This window comes from Dermacentor albipictus, chromosome 3 (genome assembly GCF_038994185.2).
Source record: "Dermacentor albipictus isolate Rhodes 1998 colony chromosome 3, USDA_Dalb.pri_finalv2, whole genome shotgun sequence".
Taxonomy (NCBI): domain Eukaryota; kingdom Metazoa; phylum Arthropoda; class Arachnida; order Ixodida; family Ixodidae; genus Dermacentor; species Dermacentor albipictus.
This window is the reverse complement of record NC_091823.1, coordinates 89,585,731-89,607,735: the sequence shown is the minus strand read 5'-3', so window position 1 is coordinate 89,607,735 and position 22,005 is coordinate 89,585,731. Positions and strand designations below refer to the sequence as shown.

General features: G+C 46.7%; 1 protein-coding gene and 1 long non-coding RNA gene across 2 annotated transcripts in view; one reads left to right on the top strand and one right to left on the bottom strand.

The window, feature by feature from the left end:
• LOC139057471 (transcription factor Sox-5-like) overlaps nt 1-22,005 on the bottom strand; it is an 884,741-nt gene that overhangs the window by 719,606 nt on the left and 143,130 nt on the right. Inside the window, exon 2 of the mRNA XM_070535789.1 lies at nt 13,857-13,896. The gene's annotated coding sequence lies outside the window, so the exon portion shown is untranslated. The remainder of the gene's footprint in view (nt 1-13,856; nt 13,897-22,005) is intronic.
• The window catches only part of LOC139057472 (uncharacterized), a 159,133-nt gene continuing 146,325 nt past the window's right edge, over nt 9,198-22,005 (top strand). Inside the window, exons 1-2 of the long non-coding RNA XR_011512811.1 lie at nt 9,198-9,236; nt 9,490-9,607. This is a non-coding gene — a long non-coding RNA (uncharacterized lncRNA). The remainder of the gene's footprint in view (nt 9,237-9,489; nt 9,608-22,005) is intronic.

The window sequence follows — 22,005 nt, the reverse complement described above, 5'->3', positions numbered from 1 at the left end:
TTAACAATTCTGCTTTGCCTCGTCTAATTAAAATTTGGAACGGGCTTCCCGATTCTATAGTTAACATGCGTGACCCAATAGTTTTCAGAACTGAGCTAAATTTATTCTTTGCCATGCCTTTGACTTCTCATATATCGAGTGCTTTGCCAAGTGAAATAATGCTGCCTTCCTTCCGTACGGGAACTATTCTTCATTGCATAAACCTCGTTTTCTGCCTGTATTTTAATACTTTATTATTGTACAAAGTTTATTTCATATGTGATAGAGAGAGAGAGAAAGAAGTTTAATGACACGAAATGCCGAGAGGTCGGCCTGAGGTATATTCCTCTAGCCAGCTACTCGGCATTGGGGGAAGGGGAAGTGGGAAAGAAAGAGGGAAGAAAGAGGTGCATGATGGGTGACGATGACGATAGAAGGAAGATGTAGAAAATATGGCAAGCAATTGGGCATGCTCAAAGTCTGCAGTCCAGGCCCGTAATTTTTAAAAAGTTCAGTAATGCCTTGATGGCCTTAAAACTCGACTGAGCGTCTGGCCAAGAGCCTAAAATAATATCCTCCGACAACGGTGCGCTGTCGAGACGCGTAAGGTCCTTGACCAACCTATCACGCTCTTCCACAAACTTAGGGCAGTCACAAAGCACATGACCTATAGTCTCAGTCACATTGCACACCTCACAGTGTGGAGACTCGGTGCGTCGCATGAGGTGCACGTATCCGCGCGTAAACGCTACCCCCAGCCTTAGTCTGTGCAGAAGACTGGCATCGCTTCGTTGAATTTTCGGTGGTAGCCTAAAATTCATGCTGGGGTCCAATCTCTGGAGTCGTCTGTGGCGATTATCTGGATTGTCCCAGTGCTTCGCTGTCAATTTTCGGATGACACTGGAGAGGAGACAGTTGGCGTCCGCTCTTGAAAAGGGAATTGAAAGCAGGGACTCTCGTTCTTCGAGTGCTTTCTTCGCTTCGGCGTCGGCCAGTTCGTTGCCCTGTATACCGCAGTGACTAGGGATCCACTGAAATGTGATGTGGTGGCCGTTTTCTTGCGCTAAAGTGTAGAGCTCGGCAGTTTGAAGAGCCAACACTCTATAAGCGCTTTCTTTCAACACCACTCTAAGTAGTTGAAGAGCCGATTTTGCGTCACTGAAAACTGTCCATATTTGAGGAGGCTGTCGCACAATATATTTAACGGCCTCTCTTATTGCCACTAATTCCGTAGATGTTGTAGTCGTCTTGTTATGCAGACGAAACCGTCGAATGACTTGATGCGCAGGCACGACGAAAGCCGCACCAGACGCATACGACGAGACCGAGCCGTCTGTATACACGCTCACCGCGGAGTCATATTCTTTCGACATATATTCAAGTGAGAAATGTCTGAGGCCGACGGTAGGTATTCGCGATTTTTTAGAAATTCCGGGAATAGATAGACGTACCGGTATTTTGGACATTACCCATGGGGGCATATGTGGAAGGTCAGCCGGGGCAAAGTATGCTGGTATGGCAGATGCTTGGCATTTAACGGCTCTTGAAAAAGTGGAGTCCGGCCGTATATCGGGTAGTTTCGATAAGGGATGACGTCCGTGACGGCAAAGCAGTCGCAGGAATACTCGAAGAGGTTCGCATCGTAGATAGACAGGTAAAGGGGTGACGCGAGCCTCCTCAATTGTTCCGTAGGTTGAGGTGCAACGTGGAACACCGAGACATGTTTTCAGCATCTGCGCCTGGGCACTTTCCAGCGTACGCAAACATGACGGGCTCATACTTGATAAAACTGGCAGGCTATACCGAATGTATCCGACGTAGAGAGCCTGGTACAGCCGGAGTAGCGAATGCTCAGATGGACCCCATTTCATACCGGCCAGAAAGCGAAAAACTTGAGCAAGCCCAGTTAATTTTTTCTTCAACATTGCCACATGTTTCGACCATGAAACACCGCGGTCAATGACAACGCCGAGGTATTTGTGGTGGGTGACATATGGGATGGCATTTCCATTGATCATAATTGGATACCAACACATAAGCTTCCGTGTGAACGCTATCGCAGCGCACTTGTCTGGGGCCAGTTGCAGTCCTTGGCACTGCAGGTACTGAGACGTTAAAGAAACAGCTCGCTGCAATCTGGCACGAACTTGTGGTCGCGTGACTGCGGATGCCCATATGCATATGTCGTCTGCGTAGGTACTGATGCGTACTGTATCAGGAATTATTTCCGCAAGGCCAATAAGGGCAACATTGAAAAGGGTCGGGCTGAGAACTCCTCCTTGAGGCACTCCACAGACCACAGCGTGTCTTGTCGTTTCGCCAGCATTCGTGGACATGAAGACTGTACGACCATCTAGGTAATTTGCAATCCACATGTAGAGACGGCCGCCGATGCCTAGATTACTGAGGGCATCAAGAATGGCTTCGTGCAGTACATTGTCATAAGCTCCTTTTATGTCTAAGAAAACTGCTCCTACAAGTCGGTGGCGCTTTTTTTCCTGTTCGATCGTGGACACAAGATCAATGACCCCATCTATTGCAGACCGGCCACGTCTAAATCCGGTCATCATTTCAGGATAAAGCTCATTCTTTTCCATGAACCATTCTAGTCTAGTGAGTACCATCCGTTCCATCACCTTACCGACACAGCTAGCTAAAGCTACTGGCCGGTAAGATGACATTTCGTAAGGCGATTTTCCTGGCTTTAGGAGGGCCACCAAACGGCTGGTTTTCCACTGCTTCGGGACTGTACTGGTTGACCACGTGGCGTTATAGTATGACAGCAGGACTTTCCGACCTTCCATCCCAAGGTGGCACAGAGCAGTATACAAAATACCGTCAGGTCCAGGCGCAGAAGATCGTCTAGACGCAGCTAGTGCAGCTTCCAATTCCGGCATCGTGAAAGGAAGGTCAAGACGGTCATCTTTAGGAGGTAGCACGGGTCGATCCAATGTTGGACATGCTGTAACATCAGTACGGGTGACTCTCTTACAGAAGTCTTCGGCAACCTGCACTTCCGTCAGACATTGGTGAAGTGCTAGAGCACGGAAAGGATGTTTTTGCTGAGGAGGGGCACGAAGGCTTCGTACTACCTGCCAGATCCTAGAAAGTGGCTTTCGAGGATCCAGAGACGAACAGAAGGTCCTCCACCGTTGTTTTCCCATTTTTTGAAGGTGACGCCGTATTTTTCGATGAGCTCGTCGACATAAGACAAGGTCTAATGACGATTGAGTTCGCCTAACCTTCCCTTCCGCTCTACGACGGATCGCTCGGAGTCGTTCATATTCAATATCAATCGCCGTTCTGGATGTAGGTGCACAGATGAGCTTAGTTGTCTTCTGCATTGATGATACAATAATGTCTTCTATATCAGATGGTGAAGTGATGTCTCCGCAGTACTCTTCGACAGATGTAGAGAATGTGGACCAATCAGTGCAGCGTACAGCAGGTGGAGTTGATTGCACAAACCACTTCATCTGTACATATGTTGGTATATGATCGCTCCCATGCGTTTCTATGTCCAAGCACCAGTTGACTAAGGGCAGGAGGCTCCGAGATACAATAGTGAGGTCTAAGCAACTTCCGTAGGTAGTGCCGCGGATGTAAGTTGGAGATCCATCGTTGATGACAGCCAGACCTTCACTGTCTATGAAGTCCATCAAGTTCCTACCCCGACAGTTCATTGCGGCACTTCCCCAGTAAGGATGATGAGCATTGAAGTCTCCAATAACAACATGAGGGCCTGGGGAGCTTTGTAATACAGTGGATAGATAAGATAGTTCAAGTCCTTGTCTAGGAGGTATGTAGGCGCCGATGATCGAAAACACATGTAGTTTATGTTTTAGTGTCACACACACATATTCATTGTTGTCATGTGGAGTGATCGCGTTCCGCACAAACGTCATGTCACTGCGTATACACATTAACACTTTGCTCTTGGGTCCATCTTCACGTGACCAGAGCTTAACGTATCCGGAAAGGCGAAATTCCGACGTGAGATTTGGCTCGCATATCACGATCACTGGGAAGCGGTATTTGAATACTCGTTGCCTAAAGTCAGACATGCGGCCGCATAGACCTCGAGCATTCCATTGCATTATAACAGAATGATGCATCTTCTGTTCCAATGTCCAGTGTTTTATCGTGAGAGCCATGATGAATACCCTTATTTTAGAGCCGCTAAAAGCGGCTCCATAGCATCTAACGCCTTCACGACCGACAGTGCAGTTGGCGTTGCCAATCCGGAGAGTAACATACGCATAGTGTTTACTAGCTGTTTAAGCATGTCTATCACCTTTTCATTTCCAAGCCTTTCAGTACTCTCCCGGCACTTGGGGAGCGCCGAAGGAGTATCTCCTCCGGAAGCCCTCAGTGGTAGCGAAGGGCACTCAATAGCCGAACAGGTTGGACGCACGTTGGATGACGCCTCATTCCTTGACGGGCGCGGAGATACTGGGGGAGGCGCATCTTGTGTGTGCCGGCCTTGCTCTCTCTGTGGCACGGTTTGCATCCAAGTACTCAAAGGAAGTGCCTCTTTACCCCGAGGCTTGCTCTGGGAGCGGCGACGCCTTTGCCGCAACCGGCGCGTTTTCTTGCGGACGGAATCGGCAGCCTCCTTGTGCGTGGAGTTCTCTCTCACCATTTTTCTCAGAATTTGCCTCTCCTCTACCATTTTGGGGCAGTCCTTGGATGTCGCTTCATGGGCTCCGGAGCAATTTGCACATTTCATGGCGTCAGTCTCACAGGAGTCTACCTGATGAGCACCACCACATCTTCGGCACGACGTAGGATTCTTACACACAGCACTCACGTGGCCCAGTTTGAAACACTTGTGACACTGTAACGGTCGTGGTACATATGGACGCACTGAGTGCCTCACATAACCTACTTTGACCGATGCTGGCAAAGAGTCTGACTCGAACACCAACTTGATGCACCGGGAGCGGCCGAATCGGTGGATGTCGAGGATTCGTACTGTCGACGATAATAGAGATCGCAGGTCGTCTTCCTTTATGTCAATGTCCACATCCGATATCACACCAGTGCAGGTATCTTTGCCGTACGCTAGGAATGAGCAAACTGGTATGTTGCCAACCACTTGAATGCCTTTCAAAGCCTCCAATACTGCCTGAGAATTCACGTCCACCGTCAGAATGTTCTTCCGAGCATTAATGCGGATCTCTCTCACATGTCCTGAGGCTATTCGATCGAAGTATTTGGTCAGTGATTGTCTATTCAACGAATTCATATTCGTACCTTCCGTTGTTGGGGTGTAGCCCACGGAGAAGACCCGTTCGTCACATCTGCTGTTATGAGTAGAATCACTGCCTGCTGACGTCCGGCGAATCTTGCGCTTCAAGCGGCGCGATTGGACTAGCGTGTAATCACTGTCCGAGTCCATCTCTGCCGTTGTTGAGCTGTCAGATGAATCGGGAAGCCTACAGTCGGTGATGTCGCGGTTTCCCACGGACAGGGCTACCGCCGCGGGACTCGCCTTGCCATGAGGGCGCGGAGGTCCTCCATCCTCCATTCTGGAGGACGACGTCTTCGGGGAAGCTCCTGATATGCAGAAGGCGCACAACTTTGAAGAACCACAGAACAAGATCTACCGTTCCGCACTTCTTCGTCTTCGTCTCTTCATTTCATATGTGTTTTTCTTTTGTATACATGTACGCTAACGCATGCACGTTACGTCCTCACATGCTTTGTTTCAATGGTTCTTCCGCCGTCTTTAATATTTATTCAGGGTCCCTTTTTACTATTCAAAAGTAATGAGCTTTACTATATCTTGTACCATTTACTTGTGCTTGTTTATTGCTGAAACACCACCCCCCCCCCTCCCCCTTGCTTCACACGATGCTCCAGACATACTGGAACCTGTAAGGTATGAATAAATAAATAAATAAATAAATAAATAAATAAATAAATAAATAAATAAATAAATAAATAAATAAATAAATAATCATACTTTCGCTGGTGGTTCAGTGCTCAATCGAGAAGAATCCTAAGTTTGACCACACATAAGCAATAAAATGCAACGTTTGCTTGTGGGTTTCAATTGAGTGGCCATGGCTAGAGTACCTTCTCCGCAGGAAGGAGAGCTCAATAAAGATGAGGTCATGGTGTGACGCATCCCAACAGTTGGCAGCTACAGTTCAGTCTTCAGCCAGCATAAGCTCAGGAGCATACTTGACTACTGCCCTACTTTTTATTAACTCACATCGGTATACACATTTCAAGGGACGCTGATGATGTATGTATAGTGCTACATAAAAGGCGCCATCGTTGTCAGGGAGCGCGAAATAAGCGAATGGTGTCTTAACTTTCATACTTTAAAACGTCATGTGACAAGAGCTGTGCGAAATCGGAGACCTACTACAGATGAAAGTTTTTTTTTTGGAGATGCTCGCTTCCCAAAAGAACTCATTTCAGCGTGTCAGCTGCGCGTCGGTTCGGCGCATATGCGCGCTGCGAAAGTGCTGTGTAAAGCAGGGCTTTGAAACTTTCTAAAACCTAAGGCAACAACATAATGTGTTTTTTTTTTCTCAAGAACTATAGCTACAGAACGGATGCGTCTGGGAATACGGCGGAGAAAAGGGTGTATGCGCTGACAGCCGCCTCACCTCCGTTCTTCAGGTCGGCTCCTCGGCGCGATTCTATGAGGTGGGGGCGGACAATTTCTCAAAGCGCGAACGCTGCGCCGCGTGCCCTCGCTTTGAGAGGCGGGCGACGCCGTGGCGACGGGTCGAAGGGTCCCTCCATGGTGAGGCGAGAGAAGGTGAGGACGCTGGGCGCAAACTCGGGCCCGAACGCGCGCGCGCGCGCATGACATCGCGGCGTTGACCATTGTCACAGTCCATTTATCAGCGCCGAAAACTCCCCTATTCAGCGATTCAAAGCGTCCAGCATTCCCAGTCCGGGCCAGATGACGGACGACGTCGGGAGAAGGGGAAGCTATTTTAGCACGCTATCGCGCGTCTGGCTAGTTCTGTGCAGCCTACACAAGCTTTAGCATACGGGTTCGAAAGGGTTGGTTTAGGTGGCCGATCGTGTATCGTATTCCAATAGGCGAGTGCACGTCGAGAAATGCTGACAGCGATCATCACGCAAGTCAAGCATCGGTGTCTCTAAATCACTGGGCGGCTCGCGTATTTCCCTATGTAGACACTAACATTTAGAACAACATGATTAAGAAATGCGCATTTTATTGTACAGGGGAGCAACCATAAGTTCACCAAACTGCAGCTGTGTTGGAATTACGATGACCGAGACAGGTAAATCACACTGTATCGAACTAATTAGTGGGAAGGGTCCAAAGTGGGCTCTCGAGGTAAAGCTGAACAGTTAAGGATGGGCGAAGAAGGGGGTCTTCTGTCCATATCTAAAGAGAAAAAAAAAGGCACCTTTATCCCTAAACTGAAGCGTGTACCACGCTTTCATATTCCGCTCACTTACAATGCCAGATTCTGAGCGAATCATTGAAGCACCGTGGAGCCCACCCCGTTACGCACTCCTTTAGTTCGGGAGATTCGCGAGGGACAGCCCGATTGTTTTGCAGCGACTACAACAGCAGCAAGTGAAGAGTTTGCCTCGTATACTGAAAGGCGGTGTCGCGGGAAAAAGAATGCGCGAACGCGAGAGCTGCTACAGAGGCCCGGTGAGTAATGGTTTTCAGCCCTTCTATTTCAGGATGCGAGCTATCAATACCGCCTCTGCGGGTGCACTAAAGACGCACACTGACTGAAGTTTCCCAGCGCAAGGTTGAACGGGGCGAAAGTTTCGGGGCCTTTTATCGAGGCGCGAAGTTCGTTACCGGGTTGGAGAGCATATGGTCGGCACTCCTCCAAAATTAAAGTATCAAATTAGTAGAGTCTACGAACCCTAACTGATGACGTACAAACTTGAGGCAGAAACTAAGAAGCTGTAACGATGGAACAAAAATTATAGGCATCATTCTAGGAGACCGAAAGAGGGCGGTGCATATAATAGAGCAAATGGGGTAAACTGATATTTTAGTTGAGATCACGAGGTGGAGTAGAGTTAGGCAGGCTGTGTAAAGCGTGGATCAGTTGACTTGTGGTCTATCTGACTCGAATAAAAAAGTGGGCATCAAAAGTACGGAGACGCTGTCGTTGACGGGCATGGAATAGGTGGAGAGATAAGATGAGGAAACTCGCAGGCATGGCACGAAGTCAGCTGCCGCAAGAAACGTGTTAGTTGGAGATTGCTCGGAAAGGCACTCGTTTTGGGCAGTCGAGCTGAGATGCCCTGTTGGTGATTATGAAGCGCCGTTACGGAATCCGAAGGATGTGAAAGCGAATACTTCGCCTTCCTGAGCAACGAAAACAAAGCTCTAGGTAATAACTTGGGTTCGCGCAAGTTATGAAAAAAACTCGAAATCCCCATCAACAAACTTTTCTTTTGACATTCAATAACGCTCCGATGCCGAAGGTATAGTCTGGTTATATTGAGGACAAAACCCACTCACAAATTGTTAAAGTTCGAAAGCAAGTGCTGCCCTTCTTTATATTTTTACGAAAACAAAATCAGCGAGGCGTGGTTCGGACAAGCAAAAGAAAATGCCATTTGCGTGGCATTTGTATCAGTCTACGAAAGGCAAATGCAACCGACACATGGTATTTGTCTCCAGCGCGCCTGACGGAACCCTTACTTCAAGTTCTTTAATATTCTTCATATTTGTAACTGACGCTGTTACAAGGCGCGTGATTTTCAGTGTGCACAGTTCGCGACTTCCTCTTAAAGAAATAGAGAAAGAATGCGGAAGCTTGAAGCCCACATTCAAAGAAAAATTCTCCGAGGCACAGTGTGGCACAAATACCGGCTTGTGGGATAGCGCCCATGGATTGATCCCTTCACTGTTTGAAACGGTAAGCGAAGAAACTCAGACACTAGAAACCTATCAAACGTATTACGCAAATAAATATTTTACTTTTTCTGGATACATTGAAAAGAATCAGGGCTAGAACCGTATGTTTCACCGGCAATATTTTTTATGCCACGAGGCGGCTTCTTTTAGCTACATAGTAGTCTACGAAATTCGACGCAGTCTATCTTTCTTTCCCCTACTATTGACGCTAACAAAGTGACTGGACTGGAGAGAGCGATTACGAGGGGACCAAGATAAAACGGCTGCGGGCTGAATCAACTGATAGTTCTACCTTTGATGGAGTGCTCTTGTTTTTCTTTTTTTTTTTCTAGACTACTGAATGTCCAGGAGCCAGGCCGGTGCCACTCTGGTAATATGACTTCTTTGCCTCGTGTCTCTCTACATATTTTTTTAAGTTGCATACAGCACTGTACAGCGACAAATGCGTCACACATTTCATGCACGTTAAGAACTAACAAAGAAAACTGGTTCATGCTTCTTGCAGGGGAATTGGTAATAACACGAAAATGCAGCGAAACGCGTATTGTAAGAAGCAATGAAAGCTTTGTTGCGCATTCACAAATACAATTTCATGAACGTGCGCAATCTTTTATTAATTACAGTTTAGCTCGAAGAGCGAAGCAATGACTGCGATACGGAGGAACGCGACGCCTGTGCGGCTGCGCTGCGTAAACAGCACCCCGGTGGCTACCAGGCGTCCTAGGCCCATCCGACGCGATGGTGAGTGCGTATGTGTACAAACTGCGTCGTTAGAGCTCCGGCGCCATTGCGCGCGCGCGCGCCCTTACGCATGTTTAAAGGTCAGCAGATGCGCGGTCGGCAAACGCACTTATTGAGTGTAATCTCTGGACTGAACGCAAGCGTGGAGTGAAAATCGAGCGACCTTGGCCGGGCGGGCGAGCCGTTTTCTTCCACCGTCCCCTTTTCAACCGATCCTCCGGACCCCCCACCTCCTTTCGTGTCGTGCTACTCTTCTCCGACAGTACTCCTTTCAGTTCCCATCACCTCACGCCAATGATGATAATGATGATGATGATTTGTTGGCGTCCCCTTCGAAATGGGCTGGTAACATATAGTCACCTAGCCTGCTTGAGCTAATCAGGTAATCATGCTTCTAAGTAAGCATGTTACCTATATCTCCTTAATCATTTCTCTATTCCTTAACAGCTCAATATTTACCTTCTACAATTACTTGTACCTGTAACAGATCCGGTTTTTTAAATATTTTTCCTGCTTTTAAAGCGAAACTTTCCGTACGAGCTGACAAGGAAATTTATTGACCCGTAGGCACGCTTACAACTGTGGTATGAACGAAAAGTACAATATAAAGTACATCACATGTAACACATCACACTTGATGTAAACAAGGCTGCCCGTACTACCATGACGGTGGCTGCTGGCTGGCTGTTAAGTTATCTTGCCGTACAGTTTACCGTTATAGGCCGTTATAGGTGTCCAAGTTGCAGGCCTTGCTTTCCACGGAATTACTCAGTGAAAAAACAAAAGATACCTAAATATCCCAATTGCATGAAATATACGTCCCCAAGAGCACAATTCCTTTAATAAAGCTAAGTTTTCTAAACTTTCTTTGCCTATTTCCCTAACCATTAGGTTGGCACAAAACGGCAAAGTATCGCCATCTTGCGGGAAATCCAGGAAATTGGCATGGCAATGATTGTGTGACGTACGTACATGGCACATATTTTCGCAGGAGCTCGGCAGAGAACTCCTTCGAGTAAAAAAATTCCAAGAGAACCCATCTATGATTATAGTCTTAGTTACTGCATTTAAAAGCCGCACTTACCAGCCCCAGTAAACTGGCAGTGGTAACTTCAGTCGCACGACGCAACTTTCACGACCGCTGCAGCTTGGAAAGATCAGGTGTTCTTATTATTGGGCGCGGCAGCATATCTAAAGGAAAAGGCGGGAAGAAAAGCCACCATGCAGTAACAACTTCTTGCCTAATAAAAACTGAAGCACCATCTTCCAATGAAACTTCCTTCAAAACTGTAGGTGCACTTTCAAATCGGGCGGTAACAACTCTTAACAAATAAATCAAGCACCACATCACTTGAAACGCAGCAGCAGCTAAGCAATATTTGTGATGAAAAAAAAAACAACAAGCAAGACATCGTGCTACGTGAACATGGTAGGTGCAATAAAATATATGCATACGTTATGTTTTTTTTTTTACCTGGATTTATAAACATACTGCAATAACACATGCCCACCAGCCCAGTGGACAAACAGCTTTAGCAGCGTTGTCAAATTAACTATGGCTCATCACAGATCATATTAAACCCGTCTTTGTTACACTCAGACTGTGGGAACCTCATGCGTAAAATTTGACGCCCGATTTTCATTTAGCGCCACGTTGAAAATTTTTGCTCGCCGGTGTTGCGGAAGTTGGAACTTTTCCCGGAATATTCCGCCTGCAGGGCACAATGTTCGCATCCGCTTCACCGTCAACAACAGTGGAGATAGATATAGAGAATAAGCAGGGTTAGATTGAAGTTTCTTTTGTTAAGCGTGTGATTAAACAGTCGAAAAAAAAGCTAGTCGTGTTTTTTTTTTAATATTCATTTTCCTTCGCGAGCTCTACGCTGAACCGGCGAAGAGCAAACACGACTGTGGCGCGCCATTAAGAGCGCCGCTTCGAATAATTCGTTTTTTACACTACTGCCAGGAAAATCACGGACCAGTGGCTCCTGCAATGGTGGTGTAGCGATGTTGGGGAGTAGGGAATTGGAGCTATTTCATGACCCAGTATGATAAAAAAAGTAATGTTAACAAAGCAGGCGGAAACCGGGACAAACATCTGATGAAGGTAAAGAACAAGCGTGAGTCATCGCTCCCACGAGTTTCCCTGAAGCGAAATGGCAAAAAGCCATTATATTTCCATGCCCTGTGGCCGACATTCTATACAAGAGAGGTAAATAGAGGGTTTAAGTGTATATATATATATATATATATATATATATATATATATATATATATATATATATATATATATATATATATATATATATATATATATATATATATATATAGGAAAACAAGGAAAACATAGGGGAAATTGTGCGTTAATAAATGAAATAAAGAAACCATAAATTAATCGAAATGAAAGTGGAAGAAAAAAAACAACTTGCCGCAGGTGGGAATCGCACCCACAACCTTCGCATTTCACGTGCGATGCTCTAAACTTGTCCCGGAGAAATTTCGCTCAGCTTTTTCAAACAGGTATGCCATAGCGATTTAACAAAAGAGAACAAACGCGAACTCGTCACAGCAACACATCCCATTTTACAAATATTTTGCGTAACTATTTTGAACGCTGAACAAATACATTTAGGCCATTTTCCCTACGCATATAGTTTAACCGTGTTGGTAAAGAAAACTTTAACATTTGGTCGCCGTAGCCAGTTCTTTCCTTGTTGACATTCCAAAGTTGTGGCTTACGTACGTTGTAAACGGAGATATGCAGCTGTAAGGATGACAGCTTTCTTAGCGTGTCATCATTATTAAATTTTCCGACTCTGTATAAGCGACAAAGCCCACAGTTGAGCAAGGGTACAATTTTCATATCCCTAATGCTTGAAAACAAATTAGATTTGCGGCAGAGATACTGTGCTCTGGAGACTAGGCGTACCGCTCTATTTTGTAATGCTGAAAATTCATGCATGCCTCCAGTTAAAATTGTTTACAAGGCAAGAATTTGATATTGAGCTAAAGAAGAGTGCATTAAACTACATAAAAGCGAAGTATTGAATGTGAGGAGATAATTAAAATGGCGACGCATAGTACCCTCAGCTCAAGACAACTTGCTAAGTGATCTACTCCGCAGTCCCATGTCATAGTTTAATAGAAATATACGCCAAGTGATCTGAATGATTGTACTATTTCTATTTCAATGTTTTATTAATAATTGGGGGATAGCTGAAACTGTTTGTTACGGGGATGAAGCAACACTGCATTTTTTTTTCCAAGGTAATTTTATGGTAATTGTATATTGCCCACGTATGTATCTTGCAAGCGTTTTATTAGCACTCTGTGGCATTTACGACCCTTTGTCACCGTGAAAAAACAGGCTGACGTAAGCTGCGTAAATTATGTAGATGAGTGAGTGAGTGAGTGAAAGAACTTTATTCGGTGCACAGTAGACGCAAGAACGTGAGGAATAAAAATGTTTGCCTAGATATCTCCGACTTGCGAGTTGCTAAAGGTACGATGGCGTTGATAGTGAAACTACAAAAATCTATAAAGGCTACTAAAAATAAAATTTGCGTATATTGAACGCTGCGTACACCCTTGTCATCTCCGGAACTCAATGACAAAAAAAATGACAGCAAGAGACTTTATTGTCGCAGGCGTAGAAAAAACGCTGAAGGAAAGATCTCCAACACCACTCCTCAAGTTCACAAATGTAATCTACCAGTTAGATAGCTGATGGCTTTGCTCGTACCTGTTCAGAATCCTTTGTGGCCGGCGCCTTGTCGGTTGATGCTTGACATCTTCCTGGGAACTATATGCATGCTCTATTATAATACGCCAGCAAAAAACAGTAACCAGCATAGTAGGTTGCGAGGGGTCCGTCATGGTTGAAATCAAGCTCACCTAGCGCAATGTACTTGAAGCCAAGTTGGCAATAAAACAACAAATCTCGTAGGTTTTTGAAGCACCGGCTGATGCAAGATACAGAATCCTCCTGCTATCTTATTACGATCGTTGTTTTATTCCGTTCACTACGAACAGTTGTAGCTATACTACGAGTTCAGTTTCATCCAGAAGCCAAAATAAGCGGTTTGTTAGGTGATGTAGATCCCAAGCACACAACCAGTAAGGCATAAACACCGTGCTACTCAGCCAGAGATGACCAACTGGAGGTAGCAGTCGTCAAAGCAATCTCCGTTGATCTTGAGAGATTTTCTACTCACTACACCGCGACAAAGAGATGAAGTGATTTGCTTACCAAGACAACCACGTGCCGAAGTGTTCACTGGGAGTAGTACCTGAAAGGAATAAATAAAATAGTTATCTTAAGTCAGGTAAGAAACGACGACCATCGCAAGAAACATATAATAAGCAAGGACATCTTACCAGGGTGCTTCCCCTGACCCTTAAATGTCATAAGCGAAAGCCGCCTTAAAAGAGCGAAAGCAAAGAACACGCAGCGTACAAGTAACCCTATAAATTTAGAAATAAATAAATAAATGCGTTAAAAAAGCGTAGAAGTGAAATAAAATCACATCTAACATGCCGATATATTTTTTGAACGTGGACAGATTTTTTATAGAATCGCCTGTGACAGATGGCGTTGTTTGTTCTGCCTTCTCAGTTGCATTTCTGGAAAAGCCAGAAATCTTCAGCTTGAGAAATCGAAATGTTAAGGTGACCATTTAAGCAGCTCGCTAATTAAATTCTAACCATTCATCTTAGGGCACATAGTGTAACTGCTAAATTAAGCACGAGTAGTAGTGATGTCAAGTTTGCCTAGCACAAATCGTTAAACTAGCACCGCTTTTGAGATGTCCGGCCAGTGTGCTACGAAATAAGCCAGCGTTCTAACGAAAAGATTCCCACAAACGTGCGTCAGCTGTTTGGGATAATCCTAACTGTAACGCCAGTGCAACTTCTGCAGATTTTGGGGACGAATATTTCAAAATGGGCACTATAGTCAGGGCTCTTGCTAAGCCCAAGCGCCGTCCCTAATGCACAGCTTCAATTTTGCAATTGAAATATGTAGCCCAATGTGAATTTTGAAGAACTGTGTGGTTGACCACACGTGCAAGATTGGCGAAGACTAAAAAATGATTATTTTTAACGATACCAAATATATTTTAGATGCTCCCAGCAGCCCCAGCCATGTTTTCGGGTCACATATATCGAGTTTGAGTGTAAAGTGCGGCGACGAAAGTGGCATAGGACATACTTGGCACTGTTTCACTGTACGGCCTGTACAACTAGTGACATGCTACAGTAGGTTCCTGAGATCCCACACACAATGAAATGTCCGCTTGCAGAAAAGGAAAATACATTATAAGCCTTCACGGGGAAAACATACAACCGATAAAAGCTTTAGGAATAACAACTCTGCGTCGCGAACATATTGTGTGAAACGGGCAGCATCCGCGATGAAATTCCGATAGGTGCTGATGTACGAATGGGAAGCAGGCGACGTCTTCATGAGCAGGCTTCTAGCACAGCTTACTTCTGTAAACGGCTGCACGAAGCAATAACTTCTAGCTTTTGAAACTCACATATTGTTCCTTTATCAAACCTACGTGGTCTCCTCAGTAAGGATGCTACGGAAGTGCTTTGGGAGATGTACAAAAAAGTAAATTAAGAGAAGATGGGGCGAAAACCAGTGACGTCTCATTGTGTTCCGGCTTACACCTTTGCCCCGGCGCGTTATCACTTGTTGAGTCGTCACTGCGTGGCAGCAACCGCCTCATCACAGGTATGCGAGAGAGAGAAGCTGAGTGCGCTCGTCTAAAACCTTTACGTCTACCGAGAAAGTATCACAACATTTGCGCACAGCTTCGATGAAATTTAGTAAACAAAATTTTCTTTCACTTTCTACCGACAGAGAGGAAGTTGTTAATGGTAATTTTTGTGCTTTGGCTCGCAATAGCATGTCTTCGGCGAAGGCTCTCTCCTTAATGAAGGCCAACTCTCAGAAGAAGGATTAGCCGCGCCTCAGCGTCGGTGGCCGTAGACACTCGCAGATTACTCCGCCGGGCATCCCGAATGAGGAATCGCTCCACGGCTGGCCAATTAGCCGAGACCGCGGAGACACTGAGCTTACTAATGAACCCCGGCTGGACACAACGGGACGAAATCGCTGGGTGGTGGGGGTGGAGTGGGGGAGGGGGGGCGGAAAGCGGGGCAACAAACACTAGCGGGTTACAGTGGCCTGGCGGGCTTCTAATGAGTCGCTGTCCGCGCCGAGAGAGCGCTGCAGGAAGAAGAGGAAGTCTTCTTCCGTTGACGTGGCACTCGTGCGTTCACGCTCCAGCAGACAGCGGCTCTCTAGGGACAAAGAAAGGAGAGTCCCTAGGTTTTGGGACACCAGTAGACCACGTCTCGTCAATCCTGGCTTTTTTCTTCTTCCAAGACCAAAAAGGCAGAAACTCGGCACGAGGACCTCCAGGCCTCCGTCTCGCTTTCTTGTTTGCTTTCAAGTATCGCTAGTGCGCCGGTAGTTGAACTTTCAGTGTGTGATTGCGTGCTCCGTAAGGACGAAAGAAATGTCCCTGCCGGTACACAGGCTGATGGCGCATTCTACAGTTTATCGTGTACCATGCAACTTCTAAGTGTTACTGTTAAATAGTGAGATTCACCGCATCCATATTCCTGCGTGTTTTATATTTGGCGGCGGCGAAGGCCGTCCTCAATACGTTATCTTGAAAAACGAATTTCTCCCAAATGGCTTGGGTTAGGAAAAACCGCCCACTTGTTGTATAAGGAACTTGTCTAGAAAACCTATATATAAGAAAGATTTTTTGGGATGGGGAAGCAGGGATTTCGAACGCACGACTAAAAACGTCAGAAAAGTTTTGTTTGGCTTCTGTATCTTCCACATGGCATATCGTTTGTGTGCTGTTTGTGTAGATATTCCCTTCCTTCTTCTAACTCGGTTTTACATTTGACCCACTTTACCTAGAAAAACCATGTTACATAGCAGAACACTAAAAAAATGTTTCCATAGTGATTAAATAATATACTGGCATTCCATAGTCATTTCCATTAAGGAGCTCACCCGACTATGAGTATCTTAAGTAAATAAAGAAAGTTAGTTTTCTTAGCATGTTTCGGCAACTGGTCGATGAATTTTTTCTCTTTGTTCACTCAGGAAAATTCCCTGTGGCTATTCTCGTATATGCAGTATAACGCTAATTGTCATAACCATTTATACCTTCGCTCAAAACTCGCCATCGCTCGTTCACTTGAAGTACAGAATATTTTATATCACTTAGCGGGAACGCAGGAAGAAAGGAAATGTGTCAAGGTTGAGAGGATGACAAGAAGGAAAGAGTAATAATAGCCAGGTCCGACAGTAGTCTACCCTACACTGTAAGAAAAGATAACAGAGGTACACGCCAAACTCGACTAAACACGGCTCTGTTGCAGTTTACATGACGACTTCTGACATGGCGACGACGGTCGTGACGTTGATGAGATGCCAGATAGACGCTAATAGTTATGGTATCTGCAATCCTCTGTTAACTGAGGTAGCATAACAGGGCCATTCGTAGAGACATTGGAAGTAGCTGCTTCACGCTAATACGCCGGGATAAATGTCTTCCCTGAAACGCAAGACGATGTTCAAGAGTCTGCGCGCTAACGACACGATAGTGGTGATAGTATGTTCAAGTGGTGTCACTGGTGTGCCCATAATAAAAGAAGGTCCCGTTAACGCCCATCCATCTTCCGCGTCATATGTATAGACACCGCTGTGAACGAAAAACGGAAAAAAGTTTTGATTACTGTTCCTACGTCGTAGTTTTCTTGTTTTGTTTCTCCAAATACAAAGGAGAAATTAGGCTCTCGAATTCCTGAAGCCTATACGGCCAATCTCCTTTTCGTTTTTTTTTTTTTTTTCATAGAGTGTTCTCTTCAAAAGAGCCCCGGAGAAAGCACGAAAATCGGACTGGAAGCAATGCGTTACGAAGTAGGAATGATGATTGCAAGTACCAGTGGCGATACAACTCCGAGGCAATTATCGTCACGCGTCCTTCTCCCCCCGAGAAACGCAAGAAGTTGTGGAGAGCGCCACAACGGCGCGACCCAATCAGCCGAAACAAAAACACCCAAACATCACGCCCATTGCCTCTCGCGCGATCCCCAAGAGACGGCGGCCGTGCCCAAAACGCACCGTAGAGGCACGAAACCAAACAACGGCACGAACTCCATCCGCCGCTGCCGCGCTCATCAGCAAAGCCGCGAAGCAATCGCGCGTGAGCGCAAAGCGGAGGCTCTCTCGTTTTCCTCTCCATTCTTCGGGAAAACAGAGGAAGGAGGCGCCGCCGAACTCGTCTCCCGACGCCCGCTTCCCGTACGGTCCACTCCCAGCCCTCCTCCTCCTCCAGCTCGGCTAAACGTCAAACACAATCAAGGGTCACGCGGGCACGCAACAGCCCGACGAAGGCAGAGCTCGCCTGCGCGTGGGCATCATAAAACGGAAGAGCACGGAGGGAATAAAGCGAACAAACAAAACCAAAAGAGTAGAGCGCGTTTTACTACCCCGCCAGTCTAACCTCCCCCCCCCCCTACCCCCCCACCCTTCCGTCTGGCGAACCGCCGGGCGTCCCAGGCGTCGGCTTCTTCCACGCAAGCTGTAGGCCATCGCAAACATCATCTAGCGCCCGCGCCGCTGCATCTGACGCGGGCGGCGGGAGACTTGATCCGTGTGCTCACAAAAGACCAATTAGCGCCGTCGCTCGCGCCTGTGTTTTCTCCTGACACACACGGCGGAGCGCCCGGCAACCCGGCGCGTGTCTTTCTTGCCGCCATCAGCGGTGTCGGCCGGCGCGCACAAAGTCTGCGGAACCGTGCGGTGAGGTCGCTACGGGCTTACGACGCCTTGTGTTTTAGGTTCCCGAGGAATGCACTCTGGTTGTCGAATCAGTTCGGGAAAATTCGCACGAAAGTATCCTTAGTTTCGGCTAGAAAGCCTTAGCGCGTACACATTTTTTGAAACCTTCTTGAAAAGTATACCCGACCGTCAGCCGCCGCGTCTGACCGCCCACACTACTCGAGAAGTTGGTTGAGTTTATGCCAACAAAAGAAGGAAGTAAGACAAGTTGATTCACTCGCAGATATATGGGCCCTTGCCATGGCGTTCTAATGCTAAACGCGTTGGCATTCGTGGAAAAATCACAAAACCAGAGATAGCTGAGCCGTACAAGTTATGACAGCATCGTGAATCGATCATAATCGATACACACATGCCACCACATCAAGCCAAAGTTCATTCCACACAATAAACGAAGCGCGCGAAAAATAAATACAATGTAAAGATTATGCTGCTGTAGAAACAAAAAAAGCTTCGTTGCACCGGGAATGGCTTTCAGGTGGTTGAGGAGGCCCTTATATACACGGGGAAGGAACCACGCACGTGCTACGCCTAGCTAAGGAACCCAGGAACGTTGTAATGGGAAAGATAGCGGACAAAGCGCGTGCAAGCAAGCAAGCAAGTACACGTCGAAAACGGATGAACCCACCTGGCCGCCGGACAAGAGCAGAAGCTGGCGACAATGGGGCACAAGCCAAGGGAAAAGCCGGAATAGAGGGGAAAGAAACCGGGCAGGAAGGGATGCCAGGGAATGGGGGCCAGTGATTGTCGAGCATTGTCTAGCGCTAATGTGAAACGTTGTTTGTCGTCCTCGGGGCGAGAGTTTTTCCTTTGCTGCGTTGCGTCGTCTTGCAGGATAGAGACAGACGGTCGAGCGGCAGCAGCAGCAGCAGCAGCTGCTCTTCCTTTTGCCATCCACCACCCACGCCGTCCTCGACGGCGAAAAAGAGAGAGAGCTCGTCGGCTCAAAGAGGAAGAGACTGTGTGCGCGTGCCTCATCAGTGCCACATTGTCTTGGCCGTCACAAAGGCAGGTGCATGCCCACCCGTCGGAGATCCCGTCTCGTCTCCCCTTTCCTCGGGAAGCGCCCACGTGGAGACAAGAGCTGCGACAGGCGCAACGACGATGGGGAGCCTTCCTTTATCTTGTGCTATATGTCTATCTTCTTTTCTTTCGTTCTGTCCTTCATTCTCACTGTTTCACAGCTTCATTTGCTTCGTCCATTCTTGCAGTTGCGTGCTTTTCCTGGCCGCGCTGCAGAGCGAGATTCGTTAACGCCGCTTTCACAGAAATGGAACTCCCAATGTCATGACAGTCCAGTCGTGACAATTGTCGCAGTACAGGCTCCAGCAGGCGACGCCTTCAACTGGTAAATAACCATTCGCTAGGACTCTTATTATGGAAGCAGTTGCTCGGTGATTGTGAAAAAGGGTCGCTCTTCGCTTAACTTATAGTTTCCCAAACCAGAGTTTTCCAATGGCCTCGATCTCAGTACCGTTCTGTTTTCTTCAGCAAAGCTCATGCATTCGCCGAGGTCCTTCTGTGAGCAAAGTCACATAAGCAGTTTTCATTACCTGCTTAGTGCAAATTTACAATTCAGTTCAGTTGAAGTTCCAATTCACAACAGTATACATGCCTAACCTAACTTGTCATCAGACAATTGCGGAGTATCTTGTGTTAATCTTTATGTTCGATAGACTGTGTAACAGAACCCCCCCCCCCCCCCTCTTGTCGTATGCCGTTCATCCGTAACTTCTTTAGTTTTATTTATTTTCTCTCCCATTTCAAAACCCTTTTCCCTTTTCGTGGCATCAGCTAGCCAACCTCAGACATCCTCTACCTTACCTACCTGGCTTTCCTTTGCCTTTATATATCTCCTAAACCACAGTTGGCGTTCTGGGGGGCGACGTCAGGCTGTGTTGCCTCTCAGTTATCTCCATCTTTCCTTCTATCCGATGCACCAGTCTGGTTCTTACCGAACGTTGCTTATCTCCCGCACTGACATATAGCACGATCAGCCCGCGTCATTATTCGAACACTGGTACTCGTAAGACGCATTAGGCGGCAACCTACCTGCTTCCGACGAATGCCTCCTGTCTAGTCCTCGGAAGGCGCAGGGGCTACCTATCACGCTGTCACTTAACGCCGCCAGATCAGTGTCTGAGACAGTGTCTCGTCCAGATTGGGGCTTTCATAAGCGGCCGACAGGCGTTACTTACATACGCATCGCGCTTCTAATGCCCGGAATGTGCATCATCACAGAGACAGCACGCGACGGGATTGGACGGCGTGCGTGCGAGCAAAGGCGTCTTGCGTGGCGCTCCAACGTCTATGATGGGATAATGTTGTGTCGACCTGCACGCCTGCTGGTGGCGCGCGCTGTGTACAAGGTTCGGCATTTATGTCCGCTGACGTAGTAAACAGCGCTGTTTATGTACGTCCGTTAATTCGAAGCACTGATCGTGCTTAGACACAACATTAAAGATGGTCGCATTTCAAGAGCGCTGACGCGCCACGTTCTGACAAACGAATGCTCGATATATTTCCCGGCCCATACACTGTTTGTTGCATAGTTATGCGTGGCACAACCAACACGCGAAAATCTGGGACCGAATTTACAACTTCTTTTGTCCGTTATAACAATTTCTAATTGGACAGCTGCATCCCCAGGTAATTAGGTCTCTAGCATGATTGTAAAGTACGTTGCTCTTACGCATGGCCTATGCTTATACGGAATAATTCGTGAGTACGGGCCCTTAGCTTTTATATGTAGTGGCTGCCGTTAGTGGAACAAAGCCTGTCCCAGAAGTTATCTTACAGCACCAGCACCGATATAAATAAAAGGGTGTTACTGCGACTGAAGGAAGACTAGAACTATGGATACTTTGGGAGCATACTTTCGGATAATGTCGCTGGTTCTCATCAGGTCGTTCCATTTCACCAAACAGCTATTTGCATTTTAACTGGTCATCCTGCTGAAATATGTTCAAAAGTAAGAGAGCACTCAATTCGCTCTGTAAGTTTGTAAGTTCTTACATTTCATAAGCGCACCACCAATTCATTTCGGGACAGAAATGTCGTTCTTCTCACCGCTGTACAAAAGCAACCGTAGTGCTTCTCAAATGAGGGTAACACAAATGAAGTTTCGTCGTCTTTCGGGGACGTTACCACACTCGTCTACCGTCATTGAATCTCATGATACCGGCTGCATCTGCTATCGTGGTAATGCACCAACTGTATCCCAAGTATATACACATCGCGGTACGTTAACGCAGAAACTTCAAAGCCGTAGCCATCCGCAGGCTGCACTCTATACTCACGAATTCGCCAGCCGTACCTAGCGTTAACGAGCTCCATTTCGTTTCATTAAAATGGAGCAAGCGCAAAGTCGCACCTTCTTCAAGGTAAGAAAAACCACGCGGGACACACTCACATGTACGCATGCACGCACGCACACGTCCAAATGAAAATAAAAATAGGACAGTATCAGGCTGCAATGGGAAACTATAAGAACCTCTCGAAATTCGTGCATTATAGGCCTCGA